This window comes from Simochromis diagramma, unplaced genomic scaffold, assembly GCF_900408965.1.
Source record: "Simochromis diagramma unplaced genomic scaffold, fSimDia1.1 OVJJ01000549.1, whole genome shotgun sequence".
Classification (NCBI taxonomy): Eukaryota; Metazoa; Chordata; class Actinopteri; order Cichliformes; family Cichlidae; genus Simochromis; species Simochromis diagramma.
Genome location: NW_024387379.1, coordinates 37,167 through 63,875, shown reverse-complemented (window position 1 = coordinate 63,875; position 26,709 = coordinate 37,167). Strand labels below are relative to the sequence as shown.

Below are 26,709 nucleotides of genomic sequence, written 5' to 3'. Positions count from 1 at the left end.
TCAGCAGCTCCTGTGGAAGACTGTACTTCCCCAGTTGTCTCAGGAAGTACATCCTCTGCTGGGTCTTTTTGAGGATGGAGTTGATCTTGGTCTCCCACTTCAGGTCCTGGGAGATGGTTGCTGGGTCTTTTTGAGGATGGAGTTGATGTTGGTCTCCCACTTCAGGTCCTGGGAGATGGTTGTACCCAGGAACTTGAAGGTCTTCACAGTTGACACAGGGCTGTCTGATATGGTGAGGGGGAGCAGAGTTGAGGGATGTCTCCTGAAGTCCACTGTCATCTCTACAGTCTTAAGAGTGTTCAGCTCCAGATTGTGCTGACTGCACCAGAGTACCAGCCGCTCAACTTCCTGCCGGTATGCAGACTCATCACCATCTTGAATGAGGCCAATGACAGTGGTGTCATCTGCAAACTTTAGGAGTTTGACAGCAGAGTTATTGGAGGTGCAGTCGTTAGTGTAGAGGGAGAACAGTAGTGGTGAGAGGACACATCCTTGAGGGGCACCAATACTGAGGGACCGGGTTTCAGAGGTGATCTCCCCCAGCCTCACTTGTTGCTTTCTGTCTGTCAGGAAGCTGGTGATCCACTGACAGGTAGCTGGTGACACGCTGAGCTGGGAGAGTTTGGAGGAAAGAAGTTCAGGCACAATGGTGTTAAAAGCCGAACTAAAGTCCACAAACAGGACCCTGGCATAAGTTCCCGGGCGGTCAAGGTGTTGCAGGATGTAATGCAGCCCCATGTTCACTGCATCATCCACTGACCTGTTTGCTCGGTAGGCAAACTGCAGAGGGTCCAGCTGGTGGCCTGTAATGTCTTTCAGATGGGCTAACACCAGTCGTTCGAAGGATTTCATGACCACAGACGTCAAGGCGACAGGTCTGTAGTCATTCAGTCCTGTGATGGTGGGTTTCTTGGGAACAGGAATGATGGTGGAGCGTTTGAAGCAGGAGGGAACTTCACACAGCTCCAGGGATCTGTTGAAGATGCGAGTAAAGATGGGAGCCAGCTGTTCAGCACAGGTTTTGAGGCAGGAGGGTGAAACGCCATCTGGTCCGGGGCTTTCCTGGGCTTCTGTTTCTGGAATAGTCGGCTCACATCCTGAGTGTGTATTCTTAGTTTCAGGGAGGAGGAAAGGGGGGTGAGAGGTGTGGTGGAGGTCGTTGAGTCTGGATTGGGGAGGGTGGGGGTGGTCGTTGAGTCTTGATTGGGGAGGGGCAGGGTGAAGGGGGGAGAGGTGGAAGGTGTGTTGGGGGTCAATGTCTGAAGCAATGTCCCTGGGGAGGGGAGGGTGGGGCGTGGGAGTCTGTCCGTCTCAAACCTGCAATAGAAAGTGTTTAACTCGTTGGCCAGGTCTTTGTTTGCTTCAATAGTGGGTGGGGGGCGTCTGTAGCTGGTGATTTCCTGCAGGCCCCTCCACACTGACGCAGGGTCGTTGGCTGAGAGCCGTTCTTCCAGCTTCTGGGAGTAGATGCTTTTAGCTGCTTTGATCTCCTTGGTCAGTGTGTTCCTGGCTTGCTTGTACAGGACCCTGTCACCACTTCTGTAGGCGTCCTCCTTGGCCTTGCGAAGATGTTGGAGTTTAGGAGTGAACCATGGTTTATTGTTGTTGTATGTGCAAAAGGTCTTTGTTGTATATATGTGTGTAACAAAAAAATGTCAGAGCAGTGATAACTGTTTCTGATAAATTAAAGAGTAGACTGATATGTTAAATATTAGCTTATTGGGTGAGAAAATCATACCATGTCATAACTGCGTTAAGTCATACAGAATAGATATCAGAGCCTTAAACAGGCTGACTTCTGCTAAATGGATCAAACTGGGCAGAAAGAAACAAACATGGGCACTTATTTTCAGGTCCATTCTGCTGCTGATACATACTTTAGGTTTCTGATTATTCTAAACATCACACACACTCCTTTGTGCCTTTTGCTTTGCCCTGTCCAGATGTTTACCATAAAGAACAGTGACTATATTAGAACCTATAGGTAAATGAATACCACAAACATAAACTAACTTCAATGTTAGTGCTTTCAAAGTCTGGGGTAAAACCCAGAAGTGGCCATGTACAGCCAACATATATCAAACACTTCTGAGCTAAATTTTACAACAGACTGATAGATCTTTCCTCTATATCTATGCAGTGTACTGTACTCTTTACTATTGTAGGGCAATAGACCCATTTAAACAGTGTAAACCCTCTCAAAGGAATTTACAATTATCTTTACTGTGCCCACATCAGTGATTGGGGAAACCAAAACAATCACATTTAACACTGGAAGAACTACCTCATTCTTTAGGTGCTTCAGGCATCTTTGAGGCCTATCAAAAATCCCTCAATGAAATGTGGCGAACCCAAAATCTTACCTTTAGGGTGTCAAACAATTTCTCAAAAGAACTCACAACTGTTATTGTTTCCTCGGACAATGAGGATCTAATGCACTTATGCATCAGGAACTTATATGCTAGGAAAACAGTCTCACTACCATGCAAAATGTACAGAAGTAATTATTAGTCAATTAACTGTGAAATGCACATGCTATAATTACTCCAGTCACTTTTACTCAGGCTCAGGACTCTAAAAGAGTTTGGTGTTCAGAGAGTCATGTAAATGCATATCATTTATGAAATGATTAGAAAGGTCACACCAACGACCTTATCTGAACATTGATTTACCCCTTTGTAGAGGTTTAATACCTGTACATGAACGGTTAATCCCACAAATCATAGTAAAAAAAGAAACGGAAAAAATCATTATGAAAATCTGGGCCTGAGCAGCTGGCGCCGTGGTGTCCGCATGTTGAAATTGTTGAATTTTCTTTTATGCGAGCAGCTCAGGAGAATTTCAAGCTGTTCTTTAACACTCCGACACTGGTCTCTCAATCTCCCGTTGGAGAACCGCGAGCCTCCCCATGATGGTATCACAGAAGTTATGCACAAAAACAAAACAGAAGTAACGCACTGAAGCACCAGGGCATCCATATGCGGCGCCATCTTGGTATCGCTCCTCCTTCAACTCCTCACTGCAGGCATGTCATGTGCCTGCCTGCTTCAAGTCCTCTACCATAATCCCTGTCCCCAAGAAACCTAGGATCACTGGACTAAATGACTACAGACCCGTGGCTCTGACATCTGTGGTCATGAAGTCATTTGAGCGCCTGGTTCTCTCCTATCTCAAGACCCTCACGGCCCCCCTCCTGGACTCCGTGCAGTTTGCATACAGAGCCAACAGGTCTGTAGATGACGCCATCAACATGGCCCTACACTTCATCCTGCAGCATCTGGACTCCCCAGGAACCTACGCCAGGATCCTGTTTGTGGACTTCAGCTCTGCCTTCAACACCATCCTTCCAGACCATCTCCAAGGCAAGCTTTCCCAGATGAATGTGCCTGATCCCATCTGCCGGTGGATCACTGACTTCCTGACGGACAGGAAGCAGCATGTGAGGCTGGGGAAGAATGTCTCGGACTCCCGGACCATCAGCACCGGCTCCCCTCAGGGCTGTGTTCTTTCTCCTCTGCTCTTCTCCCTGTACACCAACTGCTGCACCTCCACCCACCAGTCTGTCAAGCTAATCAAGTTTGCAGATGACACCACCGTTATTGGACTCATCTCGGACTGGGATGAGTCTGCCTACAGGAGGGAGGTTGAACGTCTGGTGTCCTGGTGCAGCCACAACAACCTGGTGCTGAATGCCCAGAAGACAGTGGAGATTATTGTGGACTTCAGGAAGCACACAGCTCCACTCCCCCCCCATCATCCTGACTGACACCCCCATCACCTCTGTGGACTCATTCCGCTTCCTGGGTACCACCATCACCCAGGACCTGAAGTGGGAGCCCACCATCACCTCTGTCATTAAGAAAGCCCAGCAGAGGATGTACTTCCTGAGGCAGCTGAAGAAATTCAACCTGCCAATACGGACGATGATGCAATTCTACACTGCAATCATCGAGTCCATCCTCACCGCTGGAGCCACTATTAGGGAGAAACAGAGACTGCAGTGTGTTGTGCGCTCTGCTGAGAAGGTGATTGGCTGCAGACTCCCATCTCTGCAGGACCTGTACACCTCCAGGACACTGGGGCGTGCAGCTCGGATCTCAGCTGACCCTTCTCACCCTGGACACAGTCTGACCTGCTCCCCTCAGGCAGGAGGCTCCGGTCCATTCGCACCAGAACCTCTCGCCATAAGAACAGTTTCTTCCCCTCTGCTGTTGGACACATGAACAATAACCGTATGACTGTTCCCACCACTAACACATGACCCTACGCTGTGTTCACTGCATCATTCCATGTTTGGCACTGATCACCACCTGCACTGATGTATATATCTACCTACTTAGCACTTTTAATTCTTATTCTTATTTTTATTTTCATGTCTATTTAAGTGTAATTTATAACAGTATGTTTGCACTGAAGCACCGCAGCAATTTCCTAATGTTGTAAACCCGCTCAACATTTGGCAATAAAACCCTTTCTGATTCTGATTCTGATTCTGATGGTATCAAACTTCTGTTCCGTGGTGTTGTCATTCTTTTGATTCTGAGACCCCACAACTGCAGTGAGCCATTCTGCGATGTGATCCAACTTTCGCTCAAGGGTCTCATTTTGAGCAGGCCTCTCTCTGATGTATCCCACCATATGCTCAATGGTGTTGTTTTGAGTCTTCACGGCAGCTGTAAGCGTCTCCAAGGTGTTAACCATGCTGCGTTCGTTGTGAGAGGTCGCGCCTCGTCCCATCGCTTCGATTCCAGCGGGCAGCTTTGGGGGGGTTCCGAATAGGTAGATATCTTCAGCGTCCTCAATCGACAGTCCCGCCAGGCACATGACCCTCCATTTCTGCCACGCGTCCATCGTGTATCCGGCAGGGAAAGTCCCTCCAGGGCACTCGGGCTCTCCAGGGCACTCGGGCTCTCCCGAGCCCAGACTTCTCGTTGAGAAAAGGGTGTCAATAGCATTCAGAGACCAGTTGATCAAATCCATAATTCTCTTTTAGGTTTTAGAGAATGACAGTGAGAGACTGTTCGAGGAAAGTAATGCACACGAGACAAGACAAGGACACATGAGGCTAAGCAGGGAAGATGAGGGGAAGGAGGAGAGGAGAAAAAGTGCGACTGCCTTCGCAAAGAGCCAAGAGAATGTACCACTACCTTTGGTCATGTTCCCCACATCATATTTACTGGTTGCCCATAAGTGCTCAAGAATATCACACGATTCTGGAAAGTCTGGGGCCAACTGACCTAGTTCCACCTGCAAGATGCACAGAGAAATTTCTCCCCCTTTTTATTAGCAGCTGCACAGTTCACACAACACTCATTTTCGCCATTAAACGCTTCCTAAACACTTCATGGCAGTGTTTCATCACTAGAATGTGAATTCCTTCCCCAGGTCTGTGCTTTTTCACTCCCTTTTCATTTTCACAGACCCAATCATTTTATTTGATTTTCTTCTCTTTTCCCCCAACACAAAACATGTGACATGTTGTCGTGTATTTCACAAAGCAAGTTTGTTCTTATGTATTCAGAGGTGTGTATCTGGGTGCAAGCTTCACCCATACATCAGGAACAAGCAGAAAGCACCTCACAATTTACTATATTAACAACTAATTTTATTGTGTGATCACTGGTTGGTCAAACCAGAATCTCTCCTCTCCCCCCCCCCCCCACCAAAATTTTCACCTATTGTCCTGAAACCTGGAGAGTTAATTGTCAGCAGTGGATACAATCAGCATTTGATAACAAGTGTCTGTTAAATTCACACTATTTTAACACTGATGAAAGATAACAAGCTGATTTTCAGTGTGTGTGTATGTGTGTGTGTGTGTGTGTGTGTGTTAGTAGGCGTGGTTAATGGCTGTGTGTGCAGTGGAGCTGCAGATTCAGCAGGGCATGTCCTTAAAACTACCTTCCTTCACATTTCTCTGTTTATGTGTGTTAGTGTGTGTTTCATTTTTACCTTTGTTGCGATCCTACGGAGCCTTTCTCAACCTCCACAAGACAGTCGGCAACAGTTTTCCAACCCAATTTTCATGTGTTCTCACATTAACAACAACAGACTTCATTTTTCCTCCATGCTCTCTTCTCCCCACTTCTCACAGCTTCTTTCTCTCTCCCACATCTGCAGCAGTTCACGGTTGTGGCATGTCAGAGGCCCAGTGGGTTGTTCTTCTTCAGCTTTGCCTTTTGTCTTTCACTCTTTTGTGTCTCTTCCTTTGCCATCAACTCCCAGTATGGCAAATGTGAAACTAAGACAGTCTTCTCAAGTCCATTCACACACAGCGATGTTGCTGGTGGTCATCTAATCGAATCACTTTATCACTTAAGTCACTTAAATAAATCAGTTTAAGCATATTTGCACTGCACAAGACACTTACACATGTGGATTGCACAACCCTGGACATTATATTTCTTCATTTCCATTTAGTATTTGTACAGCTGCTCTCATTGTTCTATATTTCTTCATATATTGTTATATATTTCTATATTGTGTATTTGTGTATTGTGTATTTTGTTGTACAGTTATTTTATTTTCAACTTTAATTTTTATATTTTATTTTATTCCTTCCAAGTTAAATTTACCCTTCATTTTAATTTTAATATTTATTATAATAATAATAATAATAATACATCTGATCTGATCTGAACCCGAGCGGTGCTTTGTTATTGGACTTCTGTGCTAATCACAGTTTGGCCATAACGAACACCCTGTTCGAACATAAGAGTGTCCATAAGTGCACGTGGCACCAGGACGCTCTAGGCCGTAGGTCGATGATCGATTTTGTAATCGTATCACCAGACCTGCGACCATATGTTCTGGACACTCGGGTAAAGAGAGGGGCTGAGCTGTCAACTGGTCACCACCTGGTGGTGAGTTGGATCAGGTGGCGGGGGAGGACGCTGTACAGACCTAAACGCGTAGTGAGGGTGTGCTGGGAACATCTAGCAGAGGCCCCAGTCCGTGAGATCTTCAATGCACACCTCCGACAGAGCTTCAACAGCATCCCGAGGGAGACTGGGGACATTGAGTCCAAATGGACCATGTTCAGCGTCTCCATTGCCGAAGCTGCTGCATTGAGCTGCGGCCACAAGGTGGTTGGTGCCTGCCGTGGTGGTAATCCCCGAACCAAATGGTGGACACCAGAGGTGAAGGGAGCCACCAGGCTGAAGAAGGAGTCTTATCGGGCTTGGTTAGCCTGTGGGACTCCAGAGGCAGCCGACAGGTATCGACAGGCCAAGCGGAATGCGGCTCGGGCAGTGGCTGAAGCAAAAACTCGGGTGTGGGAGGAGTTCGGAGAGGCCATGGAAAAAGACTTTTGGACTGCCTCGAAGAGATTCTGGCAAACCGTCAGGCGTCTCAGGAGGGGAAAGCGGTGCTCCACCTGCACTGTGTATAGTGCTGGCGGAGCGCTGCTGACGTTGACTGAGAAAATTGTCAGGCGGTGGAAGGAATACTTCGAGGACCTCCTTAATCCCACGGACACATCTTCCGAGGAGGAAGCAGAGTCTGGGGATGAGGGGAATGACCCGCCAATTTCCGGAGGCGAGGTCACTGAGGCAGTTAAACAACTCCTCGGTGGCAGAGCCCCTGGTGTTGATGAGGTCCGCCCCGAGTTCCTGAAGGCTCTGGACGTTGTAGGGCTGTCCTGGTTGACACGCCTCTGCAATGTTGCGTGGAGATCAGGGGCAGTACCTGTGGACTGGCAGACCGGGGTGGTGGTCCCCATCTTTAAGAAGGGGGACCGGAGGGTGTGTTCCAACTACAGGGGGGTCACACTCCTCAGCCTCCCTGGGAAAGTCTATGCCAGGGTGCTGGAAAGGAGAGTTCGTCCGCTAGTCGAACCTCGGATACAGGAGGAACAATGCGGTTTTCGTCCTGGTCGCGGAACACTGGACCAGCTCTTTATCCTCTCGAGGATATTTGAGGGTGCATGGGAGTTTGCCCAACCAGTCTACATGTGTTTTGTGGACTTGGAGAAGGCATTCGACCGTGTCCCTCGGGATGTCCTGTGGGAGGTGTTGCGGGAGTATTGGGTATCTGTTCCATTGCTACGGGCCATCCGATCCCTATACAACCGTTGTAAGAGCTTGGTTCGCATTGCCGGCAATAAGTCGGACTCGTTCCCGGTGGGTGATGTGCTCCGCCAGGGCTGCCCTTTGTCTACGGTTCTGTTCATAATTTTTATGGACAGAATTTCTAGGCGCAGCCAATTAGCGGAGGGCTTTCGCTTTGGTGGTCTCAGAATCTCATCTCTGATTTTTGCGGATGATGTGGTTCTGTTGGCTTCATCGGGTGAGGGCCTCCAGCTCGCACTGGAACGGTTCTCAGCCGAGTGTGAAGCAGCGGGAATGAGGATTAGCACCTCCAAATCTGAGGCCATGGTTCTCAGCCGGAAAAGGGTGGAGTGCCCACTCCGGGTCGGGGATGAGTTCCTGCCCCAAGTGGAGGAGTTCAAGTATCTCGGGGTCTTGTTCGCGAGTGATGGGAGAAGGGAGCCGGAGATCGACAGACGGATTGGGGCTGCAGCTGCAGTAATGCGGACGCTGCACCGGTACGTTGTGGTGAAGAGGGAGCTGAGTGTAAAAGCAAAGCTCTCAATTTACCAGTCGATCTATGTCCCTACCCTCACCTATGGCCACGAGCTGTGGGTAGTGACCGAAAGAACGAGATCGCGGATAACAGCGGCAGAAATTAGCTTCCTCCGAAGGGTGGCTGGCCTCTCCCTTAGAGATAGGGTGAGAAGTTCAGCCATCCGGGAGGGGCTCAGAGTAGAACCGCTGCTGCTCCACATCGAAAGGAGCCAGCTGAGGTGGTTCGGGCATCTGACAAGGATGCCCCCTGGGCGCCTCCTGGGCGAGGTGTTCCAGGCATGTCCCACCGGGAGGAGGCCCCAGGGCAGACCCAGGACACGCTGGAGAGATTATATCTCTCGGCTGTCCTGGGAACACCTTGGTATTCCCCCGGATAAGCTGGAGGAGGTTGCTGGGGAGAGGGAGGTCTGGGCCTCTTTGCTTAGGCTGCTGCCCCCGCGACCCAGCCTCAGATAAAGCGGATGACGATGGATGGATGGATGGATGATAATAATAATAATACTACATTTTATTTGAGGGCGCCTTTCAGAAACCCAAGGTCACCTTACAAAAAAAACAATTAATAAAAGGAACAGCAGTACTTAAAATACATAAAATAAGTTAAAATTACAAAACAGAGCGTGACAACAGATAAAAATCAGCATTAAAGCGAATAAGCCAGTTTAAACAGATGTGTTTTGAGCTGTGTCTTAAATACGGAAAGGGAGTCAATATTTCTTAGTGCAGGAGGAAGAGAGTTCCAGAGCCGGGGAGCAGAGCGACTGAAAGCTCTGTTCCCCATAGTAATAAGGTGTGAGGACGGAACAGTAAGATGAATAGCAGATGATGATCTGAGATGGCGGGAAACAGTAGTGATATGGAGCAGGTCACACAAATATGAAGGAGCAGATTTATGGATACACTTGTATGTAAGAAGTAAGATTTTAAAATTTACCCTGGCTTCTATGGACAACCAGTGAAGCTGCTGAAGAACTGGAGTAATATGAGCACTTAATGGAGTACGGGTTATGATCCGAGCTGCAGAATTTTGAAGAAGTGGGATTTATTTCCTATCCTATTCATAGTCTTTTTTCTTTAGGTAACGAGCAGTTGTCTAAGCATTTCACTGCATATCGTACTGTGTATGACTGTGTATGTGACAAATAAAATTTGAATTTCATTTGAATTTGGTGAACCTCTCGGCTTGTGATTGGGAGCGCATGCTTCCGTCTACGATGACATTTGTACGTGCTGCTGAACCCTTTAAGGTTTAAGATTTAGGGGACTGCTGCTGTCTGTTCACCTTGTTGACTCTTGAAACCTACAGTGGGGCAAAAAAGTATTTAGTCAGCCACCGATTGTGCAAGTTCCCCCACCTAAAATGATGACAGAGGTCAGTAATTTGCACCAGAGGTACACTTCAACTGTGAGAGACAGAATGTGAAAAAAAAATCCATGAATCCACATGGTAGGATTTGTAAAGAATTTATTCGTAAATCAGGGTGGAAAATAAGTATTTGGTCAATAACAAAAATACAACTCAATACTTTGTAACATAACCTTTGTTGGCAATAACAGAGGTCAAACGTTTACTATAGGTCTTTACCAGGTTTGCACACACAGTAGCTGGTATTTTGGCCCATTCCTCCATGCAGATCTTCTCGAGAGCAGTGATGTTTTGGGGCTGTCGTCGAGCAACACGGACTTTCAACTCCCGCCACAGATTTTCTATGGGGTTGAGGTCTGGAGACTGGCTAGGCCACTCCAGGACTTTCAAATGCTTCTTACGGAGCCACTCCTTTGTTGCCCGGGCGGTGTGTTTTGGATCATTGTCATGTTGGAAGACCCAGCCTCGTTTCGTCTTCAAAGTTCTCACTGATGGAAGGAGGTTTTGGCTCAAAATCTCACGATACATGGCCCCATTCATTCTGTCCTTAACACGGATCAGTCGTCCTGTCCCCTTGGCAGGAAAACAGCCCCATAGCATGATGTTTCCACCCCCATGCTTCACAGTAGGTATGGTGTTCTTGGGATGCAACTCAGTATTCTTCTTCCTCCAAACACGACGAGTTGAGTTTATACCAAAAAGTTCTACTTTGGTTCATCTGACCACATGACATTCTCCCAATCCTCTGCTGTATCATCCATGTGCTCTCTGGCAAACTTCAGACGGGCCTGGACATGCACTGGCTTCAGCAGCAGGAACACGTCTGGCACTGCGGGATTTGATTCCCTGCCGTTGTAGTGTGTTACTGATGGTGACCTTTGTTACTTTGGTCCCAGCTCTCTGCAGGTCATTCACCAGGTCCCCCCGTGTGGTTCTGCGATCTTTGCTCACCGTTCTCATGATCATTTTGACCCCACGGGATGAGATCTTGCGTGGAGCCCCAGATCGAGGGAGATTATCAGTGGTCTTGTATGTCTTCCATTTTCTGATGATTGCTCCCACAGTTGATTTTTTTCACACCAAGCTGCTTGCCTATTGTAGATTCACTCTTCCCAGTCTGGTGCAGGTCTACAATACTTTTCCTGGTGTCCTTCGAAAGCTCTTTGGTCTTGGCCATGGCGGAGTTTGGAGTCTGACTGTTTGAGGCTGTGGACAGGTGTCTTTTATACAGATGATGAGTTCAAACAGGTGCATTCATACAGGTAACGAGTGGGGGACAGAAAAGCTTCTTACAGAAGACGTTACAGGTCTGTGAGAGCCAGAGATTTTCCTTGTTTGAGGTGACCAAATACTTATTTTCCACCCTAATTTACGAATAAATTCTTTACAAATCCTACCATGTGAATTCATGGATTTTTTTTTCACATTCTGTCTCTCACAGTTGAAGTGTACCTCTGGTGCAAATTACTGACCTCTGTCATCATTTTAAGTGGGGGAACTTGCACAATCGGTGGCTGACTAAATACTTTTTTGCCCCACTGTATGTGATTAATACATGAGAAGAAAAATCTGCCTCCACAAAACCTACTGGCCAGTGGACACTCTTTCACTGATGAGGATGTACACATCCTGGACAGGGAGGAACGCCAGTTTGAGCGTGGCGTCAGGGAGGCCATTTACATGAGAAGGGAAAGACCATCTCTTAATCGCGGAGGGGGCCTAAGGGGACATCTTTTGCCATCTTACAATGCTGTGATTGCAGCCATTCCCCAACTCTCTGTGAATGGTACTCATGGCCATTGATCAGTGGTCTTTGATCAGTGGTCATGAGAATTTACATAATTATGATGAAGGAACTGACCTCCCAGCCCATTGATCCTTCAGTGTTTCTAGTTACTGTTTATAAGATTGGGGAAACCTGCAGTCAGCTGAGACTGAAGAAGTCACTTGGATGAGTGACGAAACGTTTCTCCCACTGAAAACGCTACGTCCAGATGAACAGAATCAACTTTTCGAGATTTACTTACCTGGATGATTGAGCATGCATCAAGAAGAATTTAGAATGGATTACCTTGCTGAATCCTTTTAGACAAGGGACTTAGGACTTACTATCTAATCGTGTCCCACATAGATGATGTTCTCCAGTGCCCACTGTAATGTGGAGAAGCTCACTTTACGATTTTGTGATCAGTAACAAGACAGAACCAGACATGGAAGCTGCAGGATGCTGGATGGGCTCAGCTGAACCTCTAGCTGTCATGGCAGGATGCTGGATGGGCTCGGCTGAACATCCAGCTGGCGTGGCAGGGCGAGCAGGTGCGGAAACCTCTGGCTGAGGCATGGCAGGTGACGGCATGGCAACCACAGACGGCAGGGCGGGCTCTCCAGAGCACTCAGCAGGAACTGATGGCGGAGCGGGAGCCATGGAGTGCTGGGGTGGTTCGCCTGAACCCCCAGCAGACACTGGAAGAGGCTACACAAACTGCTCAGTGACCCCCATGGAAGCAGAAACAGGCTCTTCGGGAGGTCCAGAGAAAAGTTAGTCCTCCAAATCAGCCTCTGGATCCAACCTGGCCTGGGTCTCAGTCCCACAGGGGCTTTGCTGAGCCTCACGGCTAGCATCTCCAGTGAAAACAGTCTTGATGCCTGACTTCTTAGAAGCATGGGTCGTGGCATGATCAATACACAGAGATGCTAGATAATTGTGCAAAGGGATAAGATGTTCTGTGGAAGACTTGGGCAGTAATTTGTCAGTCTTAGTCCTTTCATGAACATGAACAGTCTCTTCATAACCAGGCCCATGAACTGGCAAATCTGTGTTGATTTTAGCTTCCTCCTTAGAAAAAACACGCAGAATACAGTCACCCTCCTCATGCTGCTGTAAGCCGCGGTGATGACGTGGACGCCGCCTCCTCCTGGAAGCCACGGTTGTGGAAGCTGGCGCTGTCATGGCTGAGGTGAATGTGGTGCTAGAAGCAACCACTGGTTGTGTGAAGGAAAATGCAGCACTTGTCTGCTGCTGCGTCGACATGGACCTGGAGACAGGCGGGAGGCTCAACACGCCAACTTTAATTCCTGTAGCTGGTGTAGGGAGAGCTGCATCACACAAGGGCTGGAGTGATCCAGTCTGCATGTTGAGGGGCTTGCTGCTTTGACGGTGAATGGGAAACTCCTCCAGTTGTAGCCAAAATAAAGTCTTTGTGATGCTCCGATAAACGCTCCACAAAAAACAGGTTGGCAGCAATAATCCGACATAGCTGGACCCGAATAGATTCTTTCTCCACCTCCTCCCCTTGAGCAGAGAAGATAATCCAAAATCCATGGAGCTGTGTGACGTGGACTCTGTTAAGGGTTCAAATATTGAGGAGGAATACAGGAGGGATTCAAAATCACAACACTTGTCCAGGAGGGTTAGATCAAATGATGATTTTAATAAACACACGTGTGGGGAGATGAACACTGTCACGCACTCAGCGTCAATCTCCGCCCAATAATACACAAGCAGTTGGTTTTATAGCATCAGGGTATTATTTATGATGCCCCCTCATGCGTCAAGCAGATACAACCCATATGGAAAAGAAATAGTAAAAACTTATATGATTTACTCATGAAAGTGGCCACTTTCATGAGTAAATCAAAATTATTATTTTGAGAAATTTTGATAAATAAATTCTCCATTTGTAAAATAATTTTAGAATTCCACATTAACAAAGTGAGTTTCGAAAGGTTTTTTAAAAACCTCATTACATTTCAACCATTACCATGCTAGGGGCGCTAGGATGGTAATGAGGTGCTTGAAATGTTGTAGGTGGCTGAGTTTATACTGCTACCATTGAGACTGATCGGAACTCCGTCTTTGTGGATCTATGGAACTCCATATATACAGGATGTAGCATCCCCTGGGTAAAGGCGGTGATCTGCAGGGGGGTCAGGGGGTTTTCCCTTTCACGTTCTTGTAGGCAACTGATGACTTTCTTTTTGTAGTTGCTTCTGGGGTTTTACCTTGAAGCTTCATAGGTATTGTTGTCACTGAGGAGTTTAGTCATGTTTATTTGCTCTGCTACTTTTTGTCAGGGATAAAATACATATATATACTTTTTGTGTCCCAGTTGAGTAACAGGAGGAGAAGAGTGGTGGTGCAGCAGAGGAACAATTTCAGCCATTTGGACTCAGCTCAGCCACTAAAGAGGAAACAATGACTCCAAAACAAAAGGTAAGAAAAACATCACAGTTACTCTGTTATTGAAACTGTGTGTACAGCTGGTCGGTTTTTAAAAGCCTGTTAACAGTAGCTTTATCTTTTCCATCCTGGGCTCCTCCATATATACAGAATCTACATTAACAACCAAAAACCACAGAGGTTACAAGAAAATCAAATCAAAATCAAATCAAATCAAATCACTTTTATTGTCACATCACATGTGCAGGCACATTGGCACAGCACATGCGAGTGAAATTCTTGTGTGCGAGCCCCACAAGCAACAGAGATGTGCAAACACAACAACACAAACGAGCAAAATACAAGAATGGCCGACCTGAAACTAATAAATATATGTACAATATATAATAGTGTATGCATTTCTGGATGTGTATACTAAATATTTTCCTACGTGTGTGTGTGTGTGTGTGTGTGTGTGTGTATACACATTTTTACAAATTAAATAGTAAAAAATAATAATAATAATAATAATAATAATAATAATAATAATAATAATAATAATAAAATATAAAATATACAGAGTTGAATATGTCCAAAACAAGTGGCATTTATATACAGTGTGGAGTGCATAATGTTGAAGTTCCAGTAGTGAAGCTGAGGTGTCTATGAAGTGTTCAGCAGTCTGATGGCCTGATGGAAAAAGCTGTCTCTCAGTCTGGTGGTACGGGACCGGATGCTGCAGAACCTCCTTCCTGATGGAAGTAGTCTGAACAGTTTATGGCTGGGGTGACTGGAGTCCTTGATGATCCTCCCCGCTTTCCTCAGGCAGCACTTCCTGTAGATGTCTTGGAGGGAGGGAAGCTCACCTCCAATTATCCGTTCAGAGCACCGCACTACTCGCTGGAGAGCTTTGCAGTTGTAGGCGGTGCTGTTGCCATACCAGGTGGTGATGCATCCAGTGAGGATGCTCTCAATGGCACAGTGATAGAAGGTCCTGAGGATGCGGGGGCTCATGCCGAATCTTTTCAGTCTCCTGAGAAAGAAGAGGCGCTGCTGCGCCTTCTTCACTGTTTTGTTTATGTGTACTGACCACGTAAGATCCTCAGCCAGATGTACTCCAAGGAACCGGAAGCTGCTCACTCTCTCCACAGCAGCGCCGTTGATGGTGATGGGGGTGTGTACTTCTCTGCACCTCCGGAAGTCCACTATCAACTCCTTTGTCTTCGCGACGTTGAGGGTGAGATGGTTGTCTTGACACCAGTGGGTCAGGGCGCTGACCTCCTCCCTGTAAGCCGTCTCATCACTGTTGGTGATAAGACCCACCACTGTAGTGTCGTCCGCAAACTTCACAATGATGTTGGAGCTGTTAGTGGCTGTGCAGTCGTAGGTGTAGAGTGAGTACAGGAGAGGGCTCAGTACACACCCCTGTGGAGCACCAGTGTTCAGTGTGATGGGGGATGAGGTGATGCTGCCCAGTCTGACCACCTGGCGTCTGTCAGACAGGAAGCTAAGGATCCAGCTGCAGAGGGAGCTGCTCAGTCCTAGATCCTGCAGTTTCCTGTCCAGCTTCGAGGGAACGATGGTATTGAATGCTGAGCTGTAATCTACAAACAGCATCCTCACATACGTGTCTCTCTTCTCCAGGTGTGACAGGGCAGTGTGTAGTGTCAGGGCTATGGCATCATCAGTGGACCTGTTGTGGCGGTATGCAAACTGTAGAGGGTCCAGTGAGTCGGGTAGTGCAGAGCGGACGAAGTCCCTGACCAGCTTCTCGAAGCATTTGCTTACGATGGGGGTCAGGGCTACAGGTCGCCAGTCGTTCAATGAGGAGATGGTGGAGGATTTGGGTACAGGGACGATGGTGGCCATTTTGAAGCAGGCTGGGACTACAGACAAAGAGAGGGAAAGGTTGAAGATGTGCGTGAACACTCCAGCCAGCTGAGCCGCGCATGACTTGAGGACGCGGCCGGGAATCCCGTCCGGACCAGTAGCTTTGCGTGCGTTCACCTTCCTGAAGCACTTCCGCACATCCTCCTCAGACACAGTGTGCGCACTGACGTCATCCGCGGTGCGCACACTGTCCGGTCTCATGGTGTTCGCTGCGTCGAATCTAGCGTAGAATACGTTTAGATCCTCACACAGAGAGGCCGTGGTCTGCGGTGTGCTGGTTTTCCCTCTAAAGTCTGTGATCGTGTTTAGTCCCTGCCACATACTCCGAGGGTTGTCAAACTGTTGCTCCACCCTGTCCCTGTACTCACGTTTGGCTGCTTTGATCGTCTTCCGGGGTTGGTAATGTGCGTGTTTGTAGTCCGATGTGTTCGCGGAGGCAAAGGCGGTGTTCCGTGCCGCGCGAACATCTCCGTTAATCCAGGGTTTATGATTTGGGAAGGATTTGACTGTTCTGGATGGGACGACATCTTCCACGCATTTCCTGATAAATCCACAGACTGAGTCTGTGTATTCATCAATGTCTCTGGCGGCCACGTGAAACATTTCCCAGTCCGCGTGATCAAAACAGTCCCACAGCGCAGACTCCGATTGGTCCGTCCAACAGTGCACCGCCCTCCGGGTTGGAGCTTCCTGTTTCAGCTTCTGCCTGTAGGCGGGCAGGAGCAGGATGGAGCGGTGATCTGATTGGCCGAATGGGGCGCGGGGGAGGGCTTTGTACGCATCCCGGAAAGAGGTGTAACAGTGGTCGAGTAGCCGATCTCCACGAATGTTAAAATGGATGTGTTGATGGAGTTTTGGTGAGACTTTCTTCAGGTTTCCCTTATTAAAGTCTCCGGCTGTGATAAACGCTGCCTCTGGGTGTGCGGTTTCCTCGCTGCTGATCACGCTGTACAGTTCCCTGAGTGCTCGGTCAGTGTCGGCTTGTGGGGGAATGTAAACAGCCGTAATAATCACTGCTGTAAATTCCCTCGGTAGCCAGAATGGCCGGCACTTAATCATCAGGTACTCCAGGTCCGGTGAGCAGAAGGATTTGACCGGGTGCACGTTCGCATAATCACACCAGCTGTTGTTGATCATGAAACACACACCACCGCCTCTGCTTTTCCCAGTAAGATCCTGTGACCTGTCCGCGCGGTGCACAGAGAACCCCGGCAGTTGTATTGCGGAGTCCGGTACTTTGTCCGATAGCCAGGTTTCTGTGAGGCAGATCACGCAGCAGTCCCGCATCTCTCGCTGGAATGAGATCCGTGCCCGAAGCTCGCACAGCTTGTTCTCCAGAGACTGCATATTAGCCAGTAATAAACTGGGTAACGGTGGTCTGTAAGTGCGCCGTCTCAGTCGAACCAGAACGCCAGATCTTCTCCCTCTGCGTCGGCGTTTGCGGCCTCCAGGGCCAGAGAACAAAGGCGTCTCAGGTGAGATGAATGGGGGGTCTGCAAACGGAGCGTCCGTGTTGCAAAACTTGAACTCCGGAAAGTTATAAGAAAGACCGTCTTTTATGTCCAGTAAGGTTTGTCGGTCGTACACAAGGAGACAAGTGCTGCTCGTGAAAAAATAAAGGAAAAGTAAAATTAAACACAGAAGAAAGCCGTTGCTTGGGGGAGCTCGCGACGAGGCTGCCATACTCGGCGCCATCTTGAACATCAAAGATAATACATAATATAACATAATATAACATAATATAATATATAATTGAAAATACAAAGATCATATTTTCTCTACACACATTGAAACAACAATATCATCAGTTGAACTCAAATTCTTTTCTGAAGTAAAAGAGTTTCTTTGATGATCAATATTTCTTCAATAATGTCATTTTCATTACAACTCTCATTGTAGCACATCATTGTAATGTGATACTATCACCAGAAGGTGGTGGTAACACACCTACAATGTGTTTTTTTTGACATGTCTGATTCCACCAATCGAGGGAATTTCGGTTCGTTCCACGACTGCATTTCACTCACTGCCTCTGTTTGTATCTCTCTCACTGCAGGACCAACATGGAGCAAGAAGTCAGCGCTCTCAGGAGGCCAACAAACCTCACAGAAGAAAGGGAGAGAAATCCTACAGCTGTGATGAGTGTGGGAAGGAATTTACCCTGGCTGGACACTTAAAACGACACAAAATCATCCACAGTGGATTTAAAGCGTACAGTTGTGACTTGTGTGGAAAGTCTTTTACACTGGCTCAAACCTTAAAAACACACCAAATCACTCACAGTGGAGTTAAACCTTGCAGCTGTGAGTTTTGTGGAAAGTCTTTTACCCTGGCTCAAACCTTAAAAACACACCAACTCACTCACAGTGGAGTTAAACCTTACAGCTGTGAGTTTTGTGGAAAGTCTTTTACCCTTGCTGGAAACTTAAAAACTCACCAACTCATCCACAGTGGATTTAAAGCGTACAACTGTGACTTGTGTGGAAAGTCTTTCACCAAGGCTGGAGACTTAAAAAGACACCAAATTATTCACAGTGGAGTTAAACCTTACAGCTGTGAGTTGTGTGGAAAGTCTTTTACCCTGGCTAAAACCTTAAAAAAACACCAACTCATCCACAGTGGAGTTAAACCTTACAGCTGTGAGTTTTGTGGAAAGTCTTTTACCCTGGCTGGAGGCCTAAAAAAACACCAACTCATCCACAGTGGAGTTAAAGCACACAGCTGTGAGTCATGTGGTAAGGCTTTTGCTCAAAATAGCAATTTACAGAGGCATCTAGTTACCCACTCTGGAATTAAGGCGTACAACTGTGACTTGTGTGGAAAGTCTTTTACCCTGGCTGGAGACTTAAAAAAACACCAACTCATCCACAGTGGAGTTAAACCTTACAGCTGTTACTTGTGTGGAAAGTCTTTTGCCCTGGCTGGACACTTAAAAACTCACCAACTCATCCACAGTGGAGTTAAAGCGTACAGTTGTGACTTGTGTGGAAAGTCTTTTACCCTGGCTCATAGCCTAAAAACACACCAAGTCATCCACAGTGGAGTTAAACCTTACAGTTGTGAGTTGTGTGGAAAATCTTTTACCCAGGCTGGAGACTTAAAAAGACACCAAATCATCCACAGTGGATTTAAACCGTATAGCTGTGACTTGTGTGGAAAGTCTTTTACCCAGGCTGGAGACTTAAAAAGACACCAAATTATTCACAGTGGAGTTAAACCTTACAGCTGTGAGTTGTGTGGAAAGTCTTTTACCAAGGCTGGAAACTTAAAAAGACACCAAATCATTCACAGTGGAGTTAAACCTTACAGTTGTGACTTGTGTGGAAAGTCTTTTACCCTGGCTCAAAGCCTAAAAACACACCAACTCATCCACAGTGGAGTTAAACCTTACAGCTGTGAGTTGTGTGGAAAGTCTTTTACCCTTGCTGGAGACTTAAAAAGACACCAAATCATCCACAGTGGAGTTAAACCTTACAGCTGTGACTTGTGTGGAAAGTCTTTTACCCAGGCTGGAGACTTAAAAAGACACCAAATCATTCACAGTGGAGTTAAACCTTACAGCTGTGACTTGTGTGGAAAGTCTTTTACCAAGGCTGGAGACTTAAAAAGACACCACACCATTCACAGTGGAGTTAAAGCTTACAGCTGTGACTTGTGTGGAAAGTCTTTTACCCAGGCTCAAACCTTAAAAACACACCAACTCATCCACCGTGGAGTTAAACCTTACAGCTGTGAGTTTTGTGGAAAGTCTTTTACCTGGGCTGGAGGCCTAAAAAAAGCACCAACTAATCCACAGTGGATTTAAAGCACACAGATTTGAGTTGTGTGGTAAGGCTTTTGCTCTAAATAGCGACTTACAGAGGCATCTAGTTACCCACTCTGGAATTAAGGCGTACAGCTGCGACTTTTGTGGAAAAAGTTTCAGCGACAAGCAGTACCGAAATATTCACCTACGGATTCACACTGGAAATGATGTTTCCTGCTGTGATCAGTGTGGGAAGCTGTTTACAACAGATGCACAGTTACAACGACACATGTTTAGCCACACTGAGGAGAGACCTTATAAATGTGACCTGTGTGAGAAGACTTTTAAATCTCCACATCAGCTGAAGAAACACCAACAGATCCACACAAGAAAGTAACTCTACAAGTGCAGTTACTGTGAGGTATGTATTTAGTGTTATCTTGTAATTTTAACCTGATTGTTTGGAACAAGTCTGATCAGTAAACTTATGGAGTTATACTGAATGAACTGTTTGGAAAAATGAAGACTCATTTTCACTCAGTAAGCTGAGTGTTGTAATGTAAACAGGAAAATATAATTGGACGTTGGTAGAGATGCTCTTTGTTTCAGGCGACGTTCAGGATAAAAATGTTGAAGGAATTCCCTGACTTACAATGTCTTTGTTCAGGAGTGGAGCAAAGAACAAGGATCCATTTCTCAACCCTGTCGTCACTGTGGTGGTGGGAAAGAGTTTCTCTGTGATCTTTGTGGAAAAACTTCCAATCATCAACGGGACCTAAATCCACATCAACGTAGCCACACTGGAGACAAAATGAACTACTGCAAAGAATGTGGGAGAGGCTTCCACACACCGAGTACATTAAAAATACATGAACTCTTCCATAGTGGGGTCAAAAAGCACATCTGTGACCAATGTGGGTCATCCTTCACCACTGGAAATGAGCTCAATGAAAAAGCATAAGGGAATCCACACAGGAGAGACACCATACAAGTGCAGACACTGTGACAAAAGCTTCTCACAATCAGGTCATCGTAACAAACATGAACATACACACATGGAAGTGAACTTAAGCTGTGACCAGTGTGACAAGAGCTTCAGGAATCTCAGTTCATACTCCGAACACAAACGATTTCACACTGTAAATAAACTGTTTCACTGTTACCAATGTGCAAAAACCTTCACTTCATTATCTGCTCTGTGCAAACATCAGCCTGATCATGCAGGACTGAAATCACTGGATCACAATGAATCTGAAGAGAGAGAAAGATCCTCTTCTGGTTTCAGGCTCAGACTTAAAACCTTGAGATCAGGCTCCACAGAGTTCAGATGGAATCTCCTGAAAAGAGTGTCAGCTGATGCCACACTTGGATCTGATGAGGTAGCTCTGATTTCTGGACCTGCAGTGAATAATCCTGAATGTTACATTTAGGAAGCTGCATGTATAGATATGTATATCAAGTTAATTTTTCTTCCTTTGAGGGATTTTAATTCTCTAAAATGTTATCCCTGTTACATTTTATTCTTTGTTCCCTTAGGACACAGTAGTGTTTAGTAGTTGTATTCATTTTATGTGTTACCTCAGTTAAATTTCAACCCATTCATATTTAATCCTTTGCTGTGGTAAAATCTAATCTTAAATTATTTTCTCCCAAAACTACAAATATTTTCACAGCAGTTGCTCTTAAAACCTCCAAAATGAACTAAATCTGTCCACCAGCTTTGAAGCAACACCTGCTGTGACTTTATGTCCAGAAAAAAGAAACTCAAGCTAAACTGGTTTGGGGCTGGACTTCCATGTACTGCCAGTTTGTACCAGAAGATGAAGCAGTGAGTCAGTGTAACCTTTATTTAATTAGGCAAAGACCACATTCATATTCACAGTGGCAGCAAAGAAATGTTGAAAGTTAAAAACAGCAGCACACATCTGGACCATTGCAAAGATCACAGGTGACTACTTTTACTTAATTCAAATTCCTTCAAATTTTGGCTCCTCCTTTCACTTTCACTAGTGTATTTACTGTATCCTTGAAGTCCACATGTTGTTTTTTAATGAATTCATTTTGATCCACATGTTCTGCAGCTGTTTTCCTGTTGATTTGAAGTTTGTATTATGAAATCCTGATAATATTAAAGTGTTAGTTATATTTGATGAACTCTGTGTAAAGTTTGTGTTATTAAACAGTTTGGTGTGAAAATGAAGAAATGGTCTCAGAACAAGTAGTTTGAGCCATGATTTCAGATTCAAACTAATTTAACTGTTTTCAGTGGTACATGTGGAGGTTTATCAGAGGAGGCGACTTGGCTGTTCTCCACTCACACAGAACAGGGTTCCTGCAGCTCATTAAAAGCTCTGAAATGATCTTCAAGGACAAAAATATTAGATTTTTCTCAAAAACGTGCTGTGGGCATGACGTTTTTAGAGAGTGTGTGTTTAAGATGCATTGTGATTAACATCTCACACATTCCAATAAAGCAGATGTTCCTGCATTGCAACAGCACTTTGCAGATGTGTTCTCCCCCCTGCCCGTGTGTACGACTCTCAAGGAGCACCACTTTGAAACACAGCTGATTGGCAGATTCCCTTGTCTGCAGAGTCCAAAGACAAAAACGCCCTCATCCGCTCTGTGTGGTTCGTACCAATTCGTCACACTTCCGTTTGGACTGATTTGTGACGACTGTTTGGGAGGGATGGTTATATTGTGTATCTGGAATGAATTTTAGGTCTCTACGTCCATCCCATGGGGAATGGGAGCAGTAACAAAGGTGTTGCGTTTATATTTTTGTTGAGTGTAGATACAGAGAAAAAAACCCAACAATCATATGACCCACTATGAGCAAGCACTTTGGCAACAGTGGGAAGGAAAAACTCCCTTTTAACAGGAAGAAACAACAACAACAACAACAACAACAATCTTTATTTATAGAGCACATTAAAAGCCAGGGGCATGCCAAAGTGCTTTACATAAAACAATAAAATGATTTACACTAAAACATCGGAGTCATATAAGTGTGGGATTATGTTCACAGGTAAAAACCACTAATAGGAATAATCTATAGCACACAGCTATAGCAAAGTAGAACTGTACCATCATACACAGTGATAGAGAACATAGACAACGCAACAATAAAATAATAAAAATAATTAGCACTATAACGTCAGAGTCATATAAGTGTGAGATTATGTTCACAGGTAAAAACCACTAATAAGAATAAACTATAGCACACAGCTATAGCAGAGTAAAGCTGTACCATCAAACACAGTGATAGAGAACATAGACAACGCAACAATAAAATAATAAAAATAATTAGCACTATAACGTCAGAGTCATATAAGTGTGAGATTATGTTCACAGGTAAAAACCACTAATAAGAATAAACTATAGCACACAGCTATAGCAGAGTAAAGCTGTACCATCAAACACAATGATAGAAAACATTGACAGCGCAGGACAACGCAAAACAACCAGACACATTAATAGAATAACTCACTAGAAGCGAGGCGAGAATTTAACTAGTAGAAAAAGCAAGTTCAAACAAATATGTTTTAAGCCGTGATTTAAAAGATTGAATAGAATCAGACACCCGGATGCCAATCGGGAGATTGTTCCACAGCTCAGGTGCAGCTAGAGCAAACGCTCGATCACCTCTAGACTTCAAGCGAGATCTGGGCTGAACCAACAATGACTGTGAGGAAGATCTTAAGGCCCTCGTAGGAAGATATGAATTTAAGAGTTCCTTAAGATAATTTGGCCCTGTGTTATTAGTAATTTTAAAAGTAAACAACAGAATTTTAAATTGAATACGAAATTTCACAGGCAACCAGTGCAGATCAGCAAGGACGGGAGTGATGTGAGCAAACTTCTTAGTTTTAGTTAGAATGCGTGCAGCGGCATTCTGGACTGTCTGTAATCTATGTAAAAGGGTAGAGTGGGGACCATAATAAAGTGAATTACAGTAATCTAGTCTTGACGCTACAAAGGCATGGATAAGCTTTTCCAAGTCATTGTGCGGGATGTAGTGTTTGGCCTTGGAAATAAGGCGAAGTTGGTAGAAACTAGATCTGACGACAGCGGATACTTGTTTATCAAGTTTAAATGAGCTGTCAAGTAGCACACCCAAATTCCTAACAGTGTCAGGGAAAGAACTAGTGAGGAAGCCAAAAGCATCATGAAGTTTGGCACGAAGAGCGTCACTGCCAAAGATCATAATTTCAGTTTTCTTATCGTTAAGGATAAGAAAATTTGCCAGAAGCCATTGCTTGACCTCACACATGCACTCTCGAAAGTTACTCATCATTCAGCTCAAAATAGATCTGGATGTCATCGGCATAATAGTGAAAGGCAATGTGGTATTTCTCAAAAATGAGACTTAAAGGAAGCATATACAGTGAGAACAGGGTAGGGCCTAACACAGATCCCTGGGGGACACCACAGCAAACAGGTACAGCGGAGGAGGAGGAGGTGGCCTAGTGAACCGAAGAGAGCCGATCGGAGAGGTAAGATTTAAACCAATCCAAGGCAGCGCCCTTGATGCCTACAGTGTGCTCTAGTCTCGCCAATAGTATGTTATGGTCAACCATGTCAAATGCCGATGAAAGATCCAATAGCACTAGGACAGAGGGGCGTCCATTGTCAGCCATTAGTAAAAGGTCATTAAAAACTCGGAGCAGTGCTGATTCAGTGCTGTGGTGTTGTTTAAAGGCCGATTGATATTTATCATTAATGTTATTCTCATCCAGGTAGGTCTGAAGTTGAAGCAGAACTACCTTCTCAAGAATTTTAGCCACGAAGGGAAGTTTGGAAATCGGCCTATAATTGGCATAATCATTTTGATCGAGATTACTTTTTTTAAGAACAGGTTGGATTATAGCATGTTTAAGAGCTGATGGTACATAGCCGGAAAGCAAGGAGGAGTTCAATATGGACAATAAACAAGGTCCAATTGCACTAAAACAATCCTTGACTATACGGGATGGAAGAGCATCATGTACAAGATTAGTATTGTTCAGTTTCTCAATTAGATGCTTCAGAGTAGAGAGAGAAACAGGTTCAAATTGACAAAAAGTAGTAGAACAATCAGGGGTGGGCATACGGTCGGTCACCAAAGGAAGGGTAGATTTAAGAGATGCGACTTTATCCAAAAAATAACTTGAAAATTTTTCACAAAGGCCCGGGGAGCACGGCAGAGGCATAGAGGGGCAGGGGTTGACCACAGAGTTGAAAATTTTGAATAAAATTCGAGGGTTGTTTCCATTAGTGGTGATAATTTTAGATAGGAAAGCTGCTTTTGCCGCTCTGGCAGCTGATTGAAAGTTCGAGCGGCTAATGCATAAAATGTCATATGATGACTGGAGATTATCTTTCCTCCACCTCCTCTCATCCCGTCGACACATACGTCGTAAGGCGCGAACAGAATCATTTAACCAACATTGTGAGTAGGTTCTGGGGCGTTTCATTTTGATCGGTGCTACAATGTCAAGGATAGAGGAACATGTAGTTAATAGAGTATTGGCGAAATTCTCAAGTGTATGTGGGGTAAGACAATCTGACGTAGTAAATGAAAAGTTCACAAAAGAATTAGAAAATTTCAACAGAGTATCAGCATTCACAGTACGCGTAGGGCAAAGAGGAGCCTCAAAGCGTGATCCGGTGTTGCCAAGGTCAAGATCGAAAATAACCGGAGAATGGATAGAAAGTCCAGTGTTTCTAATTTCCTTAATACATATATCCACATCGTATGAAAAAACCAAATCAAGGGTGTGGCCCTTAACATGGGTAGGCTCATTCACCCACTGGGTAAGATTAAAAGAAGCAGTTAGTGCTAGAAAATCGTTAGCCAATTGGTCATCCATACAACAGACATGAATGTTAAAATCACCAGAAATAATAACAGAACCATATTTAAAAAGAATGGATCCCAAGAAGTCAGCAAATTCAGAAATAAACATCTTGTGGTATTTAGGCGGACGATAAACCACAACACACAGAGTAGTCCGAGGGCCAGTCAATTCCAATAACTGAGCTTCAAAGCTAGAATAGGTTGGGGAGGGTAGCAGCCGTTCCTCATGTTTGTTTTTAAAAACCGAGGCTAGGCCACCACCTCTACCAGTGAGCCTTGGTGAGCTAAAGAAGGCACAGTCAGGAGGGAGAAGCTCAGAAAAGGGGATAAACTCACCCGGAGAAGTCCATGTCTCCGTCAGAAATAGAACATCCAGTCCCGTGGTGAGGAAAAAGTCATTTAAGAGAAAGGCCTTATTTGAAAGAGACCTAACATTAAATAAAGCCATCCAAGTCCGAGGAGCCAGGTCATTAGCGGTAGCCCGTCGCAGGGTGTTGAGATTGCTGTGTTGAACACCGCGGCCAGGCGGTGTAATCCAAGACCGAGCAGAGTGATAAGCCACTGGGCAGGTAGGATAGGTTTGAGGGCCAACAGGGCATATCCAACGATGACTTAGCAATTTAGCCGCAAAGCGGCTCCTGGAATAGTAGATAAAACGTGACAGCTCACGACTTGTAGAGGGGTAGTCCATAGCCATGGCTCTAATATAAGCCTTGACGCGAACGCGGGCACCACTCCTTCTACCCCGTTTCCTGAAGCGTTTCCTACGCAGAAAGGGAAAAGGTAAGTAGGTCGTTTTGGTGGGAGAGACGGGCGGCAGGGGAGTGGCACCACCCATGGTCCCATAACTGTCCAGTCGTTGAGGACAGGAGAACCGAAGATTCAGGAGCGTGTCTCTATCATAAGTTATTAGCGTACAATCGCCTAGAGAACATAAAACCAAGGATAAAATAACAAAGAGTACTACGCCGAGGCGCAGTCGAGGTCGCAGACGGTCAGCCATGCACACCGGCGCCATCTTGTCACATGTAGTGACATAAAATTAGGAGCAGAACCAGGCTCAGGGAGGGGCGGCAGCCTATGTCTATTGCAGCATAACTAAGGGAGGATTCAGGGTCACCTGGT

At 45.7% G+C, this 26,709-nt stretch overlaps 1 long non-coding RNA gene across 1 annotated transcript; it reads left to right on the top strand.

Annotated features, from left to right (window-relative positions):
- Nucleotides 1-19,656: 19,656 nt before the first annotated feature.
- LOC120720107 lies at nt 19,657-20,863 on the top strand. Its single transcript, XR_005692790.1, has 2 exons — nt 19,657-20,166; nt 20,413-20,863. It is a non-coding gene; the product is annotated as an uncharacterized LOC120720107 (long non-coding RNA).
- The last annotated feature ends 5,846 nt before the right edge of the window (nt 20,864-26,709 follow it).